The sequence below is a fragment of the Jaculus jaculus genome, chromosome 8 (genome assembly GCF_020740685.1).
Source record: "Jaculus jaculus isolate mJacJac1 chromosome 8, mJacJac1.mat.Y.cur, whole genome shotgun sequence".
Classification (NCBI taxonomy): domain Eukaryota; kingdom Metazoa; phylum Chordata; class Mammalia; order Rodentia; family Dipodidae; genus Jaculus; species Jaculus jaculus.
In genome coordinates this window covers 112,247,072-112,256,127 of record NC_059109.1, presented here as the reverse complement: position 1 = coordinate 112,256,127, position 9,056 = coordinate 112,247,072, and the positions used below count along the sequence as shown (strand labels likewise).

At 44.3% G+C, this 9,056-nt stretch overlaps 1 non-coding gene across 1 annotated transcript; it reads right to left on the bottom strand.

The window, feature by feature from the left end:
* Positions 1 to 915: 915 nt before the first annotated feature.
* On the bottom strand, positions 916 to 1,047 carry LOC123463183. Its single transcript, XR_006638779.1, has one exon. It is a non-coding gene; the product is annotated as a small nucleolar RNA SNORA71 (small nucleolar RNA).
* Between the last annotated feature and the right edge of the window lie 8,009 nt (positions 1,048 to 9,056).

Below are 9,056 nucleotides of genomic sequence, written 5' to 3'. Positions count from 1 at the left end.
AATGGGTTTGCAGGAGGGTATCATAATGGGCCAGGTTATGTCAGTGGTGCCCTGTTGACAGAGGCATCATGGTTTTGCCCTTTCATAGCTGCGTTTTCAATCACAGATGCACAGTGCACAAATCGATGGACATTTATCCTTTTATTTATTAATTTTTATGAATTTTTTTTTTCTATGTCTACTCCTCTGGTACTCAGAGACTGAGTCAGTCTTTTCCATGCCATTCTTTCCCTTGTGTAATTTAATCTCACAAGTTACAGGGGCCTCTGAAGAATACCTTCTGAAATTTCAGGCAAATTGGATGTTAATGTCTCTCAAGATGACATATCCTTAAGGAGGATGTATATATATATATATATATATATATATATATATATATATATATATATATTTGCAGTGCTGTGGATAGAACCTACAACATTGCAAATGCTACATTTATGTTCTGTCATTGAGGTGTCTGCCAAGGCCTCCTTATATTATACCTATTTTTTTCCCCAGGGGGCAACCTAGGGATGTGAACTTCACTGTGTTTGCAAAACTAGCACCTCAAAAATCTCTGAGGCGGGCTGGAGAGATGGCTTAGTGGTTAAGCGCTTGCCTGTGAAGCCTAAGGACCCTGGTTCGAGGCTCGGTTCCCCAGGTCCCACGTTACCCAGATGCACAAGGGGGCGCACGCGTCTGGAGTTTGTTTGCAGAGGCTGGAAGCCCTGGCGTGCCCATTCTCTCTCTCCTCTATCTGTCTTTCTCTCTCTGTCTGTCGCTCTCAAATAAATAAATAAAAAATTAAAAAAAAAAATCTCTGAGGCGAAGATCTGCTTCCACCTCCCTCCCATAAGCCTTCAGGGACAGTGCCCAGCACCAGATAGAAAGCACTCAGCGAGCCTGGCACCAGGCAACAAGGCTGCTGAGACCATATGTCTGAAAGCCCTGGGGCCTGGCAAGGATAGGAGCGGACCTTTCAAACATGGGGAACGACTTTCGGAATCCTCTCCCGGCACTATCAATGACCAGGGCATGAGAAGCCCATGACCACTTCTGAATACGGGGGCTTATCTGTTTATTTTAAGAATATTTTATTTATTTATTTATTTATTTTTGGTTTTTTGAGGTAGGGTCTCACTCTAGCTCAGGCTGACCTGGAATTCACTATGGAGTCTCAGGTTGGCCTTGAACTCTCAGCAGTTCTCCTACCTCTACCTCCCAAGTGCTGGTATTAAAGGCATGCGCCACCATGCCCAGCTATTTTAAGAATATTTTAGAAACTGTTTTCTTTATTTACTTAAGCTAGAGAGGTAGAGAAAGATGAAGAAAGAGACACAGAGAGTGAGTAGGAATGCAGCAGTGTCTTCTGCCTCTGCAAAGAAAATACAGATGCATGTGCCAATTTGTGTGTCCACCTTTATATGGGTGCTGGGCCATTACGCCCAGGCTTCAGGTTTTGTAAGCAGGCACCTCCAACTGCTGAGCAATCTACCCTTCCTTCCAGCTTGATTTCTTTCCACCTGTTTTCTCATTCAGTGATTCTCACTCTTCCCAGTCTGTTTTCTGTGCCTCTGGTTCCTCTTCAGTTTCTAGAAAAATCTGGGAGGTTACTGCCCCTGAAGGGTTTGTCATTTTCCTTGTCCATGCTGTCATGGCGTCTGGTGAAATCACGGTTTCCAGTGCAGAGTTGTGTGTGACAGGGTGATTTTGCGAGAGTGTCATTCACGTCGGCTTTAGCTCTGCGCATGTTTGGAGCGGAGCTGTGTTATTACTCTGTGCCCCGAGTCCCAGTCACAGCTCCATGTCCTGTGGACCCTTGCACGTGGTGAAATGTCGGATGTGAAAAGCAAATGGCAGATGACCTTTTCTCAGAGGGAAGAGCCTCGAGTTTTTCAAAGGATAATAAATAGAGGACAAACTTCCAGTGTCCTGGGTTTTATTTTTCTTGGACCTTAGTGGGAAATGGAGTCATCTTTGAGGTGGCGTTTGTGCCAACCTTCAGGGAGTGAATCTGTTGATCTCTTTATCTTCAGTGGTTGGAGCCAAGGAACACCTAAGTTCAGAATCTAAGTTCAGAGGTAGAGAGGAGGCATTTCTGAGAGATAGTCTCTCAGAATTCCTGGTCATTCCTGGTCTTAGGAGGTGGGGCAACCATTGAATTCTGCTAATCCAGTCTCTGTGGAGTATGTCATGATGGGGAGCTTATCAGATGTGGACAAATGCCTGGCAGATGCCAGTGTGTCATGAGCACTAAGTGCTTTGACCTTTTGAAATGTCTTTGTAGGGTGGTGAGTCTTTCAATACCTGCCATGGCTAGTCTGGGATCACATGTACCAGTGATAAGAAATTGCCAACTTTTTTGTTTTAAAATATTTTAAATTAATTAATTAATTAATTTACAGATATGTAGAGAGATAATGGGCATGCCAGGGCCTCTAGACACTGGAAATGAACTCTAGATACATGTATTACTGTATGCATCTGGCTTATGTGGGTTCTGGGGAATCCAATCTGGGTCCTTAGGCTCTGCAGGCAAGCACCTTAACTACTAAGCCATCTCTCCAGTTCTGAAATTGCCAATTCTTCTCCTTTTTTTTTTTTTTTTTTTTTTTTTTTGGTTTTTCAAGGTAGGCTTTCACTCTAGCCCAGGCTGACCTGGAATTCACTATGTAGTTTCAGGGTAGCCTTGAACACACAGCGATCCTTCTACCTCTGCCTCTCAAGTGCTGGGATTAAAGGTGTGCACCACCATACCCTGCCTGAAATTGCCAATTCTTAATAGCTTCTGTGGGAAGAGATAACAATGGGCCAGGTTGAGTCAAAGGCGATTTGTTGACATGAGCATCTTGATTTTGACCTTTTATACCTGTATCATTTAAAAAAATATTTTATTTATTTATTTCAGAGTGAGAGAAAGAGGCAGATATTCCATAATTTTCTGTGACCACTGTTTTCACCATTGCCATCATTTACCATTACATCAGAGAGAGAAAGAGGTAGAGAGAAAAAGAGAGAGAGAGAAATTGCAATAGGTCATCTAGCCACTGCAAACAAACTGCAGATGCATGTGTCACTTTGTGCATCTGGCTTTATGTGGGGACTGGGGAATCAAACCTGGGTCCTTTGGCTTTGCCAGCAAGTGCCTTAACTGCTAAGCCACCTCTCCAGCCCTATGCTGTATCTATCTATCTATCTATCTATCCATCCATCCATCCATCCATCCATCCATCCATCTATCTATCTATCTATCTATCTATCTATCTATCTATCTATCTATCTAAAAGCGACAGACAGAGAAAGAGGAAGAGAGAGAGAGAGAATGGGTGCACCAGGGCCTCCAGCCACTGCAAACAAACTCCAGACATGTGCGCCCCCTTGTGCATCTGGCTAACGTGGGTCCTGGGGAATCGAGCCTCAAATGTCCTTAGGCTTCACAGGCAAGCGCTTAACTGCTAAGCCACCTCTCCAGCCCTGTGGTATATCTTCATAACTGCCCACACTGAGTGTGCACATTTATACTTTTATCTAGTCCCCTGGAACTCACAGTCTGACTTGGGCTTTCCTGTCTCATTCCTTCTCTGTTATAATTGAGCTCAGACCATTGCTGTCATAGTTTTCAGTGTGACAAAGCCTCTGACGCAGGCCATGTTCCCAGCCCACTTGAAGTGCTTGTAAGTTATGGTGCAAATGCTTCTTTCCAGAGACATAACCTCTCACGGGCTTCCTGATGCACGTTGTGGTTCACATGACACCTTAGTTTAGGAAGAGACAGAGTTTTAACCACAGGCTTTGTGGCCAGAAGCATCTTGTCTGAATTTTCCACTGCGTGTTGGCTTTGAAGACCTGGGATGTTTCGGAGGCTTAGTGTGCTCCTCTACAGGCGGGGGAATGATGGCGTGTGCCCCTGTGGTGCTGTTTCCATGGGTGTTAAATGAGAAGCCAAGCGCTCAGCGGCACGCCTTCTATGTGTGCGTATTCTATAGTTTTCTGTGACCATTGTTTTCACCAAAATTTACCCTTGCATCAGTTAGTCTCATTCTTTTCTCCGCCCTTTTTAAAACATCTTTTTAATGTTCTTTTAATTTTTATTTTGAAAAATATTTTATTTATTTGCCAGCAGAGAAATAGAGAGAGAGAGAGAGAGAATGGGCACTCCAGGGCCTCTAGCCACTACAAAAGAACTCCAGATGCATGTACCACTTTCCAGATGCATGCAACACTTTGTACATCTAGTTTATGTAGGCACTGAGGAACCAAAACCCTGGCTTTGCAGGCAAGTGCCTTAACCACTGAGACATCTCTCTATCCCTAAAAGCATTTATTTTATTTGTATTATATATAATATAATTATATATATATATGTTTGGGGGGGTTCGAGGTAGGGCCTCACTCTAGCTTAGACTAACATGGAATTCACTATCTTGTCTCGGGGTAACCTCAAACTCTTGGTGATCCTCCTACCTCTGCCTCCCCTCCAGAGTGCTGGGATTAAAGGTGTGTGCCACCACTCCTGGCTATTCTTTAATATTTTATGTATTCATTTATTTGAGAGAGAGAGGAGGCAGAGAGCAAATTCTTTTTAATGTTCTTATTTTCATTTATTTGAGAGAGAGAGAGAGAGAGAGGGAGAGAGAATGGAATCTGCAGGGAGAGGGAGAAAGAGAATGGGCATGCCAAGGCATCCAGCCACTGAAAACAAACTCCAGAGGCATGTGCCACCTTGTGCATCTGGCTTATGTGGGTCCTGGGGAATTGAACCTGGGTCCTTAGTCTTTGCAGGCAAGCACCTTAACCACTAAGCCATTCCTCCAACCCTCTCCCCCCTTTTAAAAGCTTTCTTATACTATTAATGGATCCATTCAGTATGTCCAGATTTTGACTACTATTTACACCTTGTTTGCAGAGATAAAACAGGGGTGTTCAGCTTGGTTTCTTTCTAGAAAACAAAACAGATTCTTTTTTTGTTTGTTTGTTTGTTTATTTTTATTTATTTGAGAGAGAGAGAGAGAGCAAGAGAGACAGAGAGAGAGAGAGGAAGAGAGAGAGGGAGAGAGAATGGGCACGCCAGGGCTTCCATCCACTGCAAACGAACCCCAGACGCGTGCGCCCCCTTGTGCATCTGGCTAACGTGGGTCCTGGGGAATCGAGCCTCAAATGTCCTTAGGCTTCACAGGCAAGCACTTAACTGCTAAGCCACCTCTCCAGCCCACAAAACAGATTCTTTACAGTGCTTTACCAGAAAGAAGGGTGATGCAGAGCCATCTTTTGGTCGACTCTATAGTTTCCACTTCCAGAGAGAAAGCAGTCTTTCTTTCTTTTTTTTTTTAAATATTTTTAAATTTTTATTTATTTATTTGAGAGTGAAAGACAGAGAGAGAAAGAGGGAAAGAGAGAGAAAATGGGCATGCCAGGGCTTCCAGCCACTGCAAATGAACCCCAGATGCGTGTGCCCCCTTGTGCATCTGGCTAATGTGGGTCCTGGGGAATCGAGCCTTGAACCAGGGTCCTTAGGCTTCACAGGCAAGCACTTAACCACTAAGCCATCTCTCCAGCCCACAAGTATCTTTTTAGAATCTCTTTGTTTCTGCCAGGATGATTATAGTATGTTTGTTGGAAAATAAGGATACTCTCCCCCAAATATACATTCACTAGGTCCCAGTCTAGATCCACTTAGACTTTTTCAAAGTCAATGACTTCAGTTGCACTCTGAGGGAAAGACTCAGCCCGGTTGGGGATTTCCTACCCACGGTATCAGTGTAGCCCTGTTGAGTTCCATGAAAGACCTCAACACCTAACACCATCTCTGTCCCAGGGAGGTTTGAGACAGAAAAGTCCTCTTCACCAGAGACGGTGGAGCACTGTTTTCCGGACATGACATGGCCATTGTGTTCATGACCTCAGAGCCGGGGGCGGGGGGGGTCATTATCTGCACACGACATGTACAATATTAGGCCCTTGAACATTCTGTCACGGATGACTGAGGAGGGCATGAGGCAGTTACTGGCAGCCTTGGTTGTTGTGGGAGGAGGCATTGTAAACCCACTGGCAAGTCGCCTATGCTGCAGTAAATAATCCCCATGCCTTTTCATGCAAGCAATCCCGATTAAAATCAGTAAGTTCCCCGGAAAGATATCAAGGCAGAAGAGGGACAAGTTGGGAAGAAGAAATGGTTCTGTGGGAAGCAGACAAGAGAAAATAATGGGGGGCGAATGTGATCAAAACACATTTTATATGCATGAGATTTGTCTATAATTAAAATAAATTATAAAAATTAAAAAAGAAAGAAAAAGAGGGCTGGAGAGATGGCTTAGTGGTTAAGCACTTGCCTGTGAAGCCTAAGGACTCTGGTTCGAGGCTCGATTCCCCAAGACCCACGTTAGCCAGATGCACAAGGGGGCGCATGCATCTGGAGTTTGTTTGCAGTGGCTGGAGGCCCTGGTGTGCCCATTCTCTCTCTCTCTCACTCTCTGCCTCTTTCTCTGTCTGTCACTTTCAAATAAATTAATAAACATAAAACAAAAAAATTTAAAAAAAAAGAAAAAGAAAACTTTGTTTTCCTCAAGGCTAGTCTTTTAGTTAATTAATTAATTTTTTTGAGGTAGGGTTTCACTCTAGCCCAGGCTGACCTGAAATTCACTATGTAGTTTCAGGGTGGCCTTGAACTCACAGTGATCTTCCTACCTCTGTCTCCTGAGTCCTGGGATTAAAGGCGTGCACCACCACGCCCAGCAAGGCTAGTCTTTTTTTAAAAAAATTATTTTTATTAATTTGAGAGAGAGAGAAAGAGAGTGATAGAGAGAGAATGGGCACTCCAGGGCCTATAGCCATTGCAGACAAACTCCAGACACATATACTACCTTGTGCATCTGGCCTTCATGGGTACTGGGGAATCGAACCAGGGTCCTTTGGATTTGCAGCAAGCACCTTAACTGCTAAGCCATCTCTCCAGCCCTCAAGACAAGTCTTTTTGTTTGTTTGTTTGTTTGTTTTGTTTTTCGAGGTAGGGTCTCACTGTAGCTCAGGCTGACCTGGAATTCACTATGTAGTCTCAGGGTGACCTCAAACTCATGGTGATCCTCCTAGTTCTGCCTCCTGAGTGCTGGGATTAAAGGCGTGTGCCACCATGCCCGGCTAAGACAAGTCTTTTTTTATTTGAGAAAGAGAGAGAATTGGCATGCCAGAGCCTCAGCCATTGCAACAGAACTCCAGACATTTGTGTCACTTAGTGGGCACATGTGACTTTGCGCTCGCCTCACCTTTGTGCATCTGGCTACGTGAGATCTGGAGAGTGGAACCTGGGTCCTTAGGCTTCTCAGGCAAGTTCCTTAACCACTAAGCCATCTCTCCAGCCCCAAGACTAGTCTTAAACAATTCTATTTTCTTTCACCCATTTCTTACTTTCTGGTCACATAGAGAGCCCTGGCTCATGGTGCCAGGGAAAAGACTTACGTCCCAATTCTGATAACTTGTGTTCACAACTAAATTTACATATACACAACTAAATTTACATATGCAAGCCTCTACACAATCTCCTCACTCTCCTAATCCAGTGCTCAAATCTGGGATTATATTATAAACCCTCGCTAAGGTACCAGTATCTTTCTAGCTCTTGCTTCACCCAGTACCAGACCTTCTCATCAGGAAATGCAAACATATCTATCCACGACGCAGACACCATAAATCCCACAGCCCCTTTTCTGCACAATAGGACCCATGACACAGCTGTGTCCAAAGGTGTTAGAATATACTTGGCAGGTCACACATATTTAACATACGTCCCACTTCCAAATCTGGAAGACACTTAGTTCATAGATAGCAACAGTAATAGTATCATTTAGATTGTTTAAATGTAATAAAAAAAAAAGAGGATACCCAAAAACAACCAATAAAGAGCTCCCCCTTGCCCCTGGACACATTTGTCCAAAAGGTAGAACTTACCCTTACCAGCGCTCATCAGAGCTCTTATCCTGGAAAGCAGTGACAGACGTAACATCTGTGCTGACTTCACATAATGCCTTTTGCATCCTGCACTGACATGCAGCAATTTGGAAGTCAAGAGGGCTCACACATTAAACGTGGGTGGACTGAGGCCTCTGTGAACCTGTAGTGAATCCCATAACCCCACAGAGGAGCGCCCCAGGGAAATGGAAACAAGGGAGAGGGAATAAAAGGTATAACCTCGGAAAAAAATTAAGAAAACAAGAGAACTTACCAGTGAAGCCATCTGCTCCTTGTCTTTTAAAAAAGTGTATTTATTTATTTGCAAGCAGAGAGAGAGAGAGAGAGAGATGATAGATGGATAGATAGTAGTATGGGGGCTCCAGAGCCTCTAGATACTGCAAATGAACTCCAGATGTATGTGCTTCTTTGTGTGTCTGGCTTACATGGGTACTGGTGAATCAAACCCAGGTCATTAGGCTTTGCTGGCAAGTGCCTTAACTGCTGAGCCATCTCTCAGGCCCAAACATGTGTCTTTCATCATACATTTATTTTTATTTTAATTAAAAAAATTTTTTTGGTTTATTTTTATTTACTTATTTGAGAGTGACAGACAGAGAAAGAGGCAGAGAGAGAGAATGGGCGCGCCAGGGCCTCCAGCCACTGCAGACGAATTCCAGACGCGTGCGCCCCCTTGTGCATCTGGCTAACGTGGGACCTGGGGAACCGAGCCTCGAACCGGGGTCCTAAGGCTTCACAGGCAAGTGCTTAACTGCTAAGCCATCTCTCCAGACCTCATTATACATTTAATAGACACTGCTCTACTTCTGACCCAGGTTGTAGTTATCTACTGCAAAGGCCACCAGAAAACTAGAGCCTTAGGAACACTGGAAAAGAATAGGGTAGATAGGGTTGGAGAGATAACTTAGCAGTTAAGACGCTTGCCTACAAAGCCTAAGGACCCATGTTCGACTCCCCAGGGCCCGTGTAAGCCAGACACACAAAGTGACACAAGTGGCAAGGGGCTGCCCATGGCGGCTCACGCATCTGGAGTTAGACTGCAGTGGCTGGAGGACCTGGCATGCCACTTCTCTCTCTCTCTCTCTCTTGCATTTAAAAAAGAACAGCGTGGATAA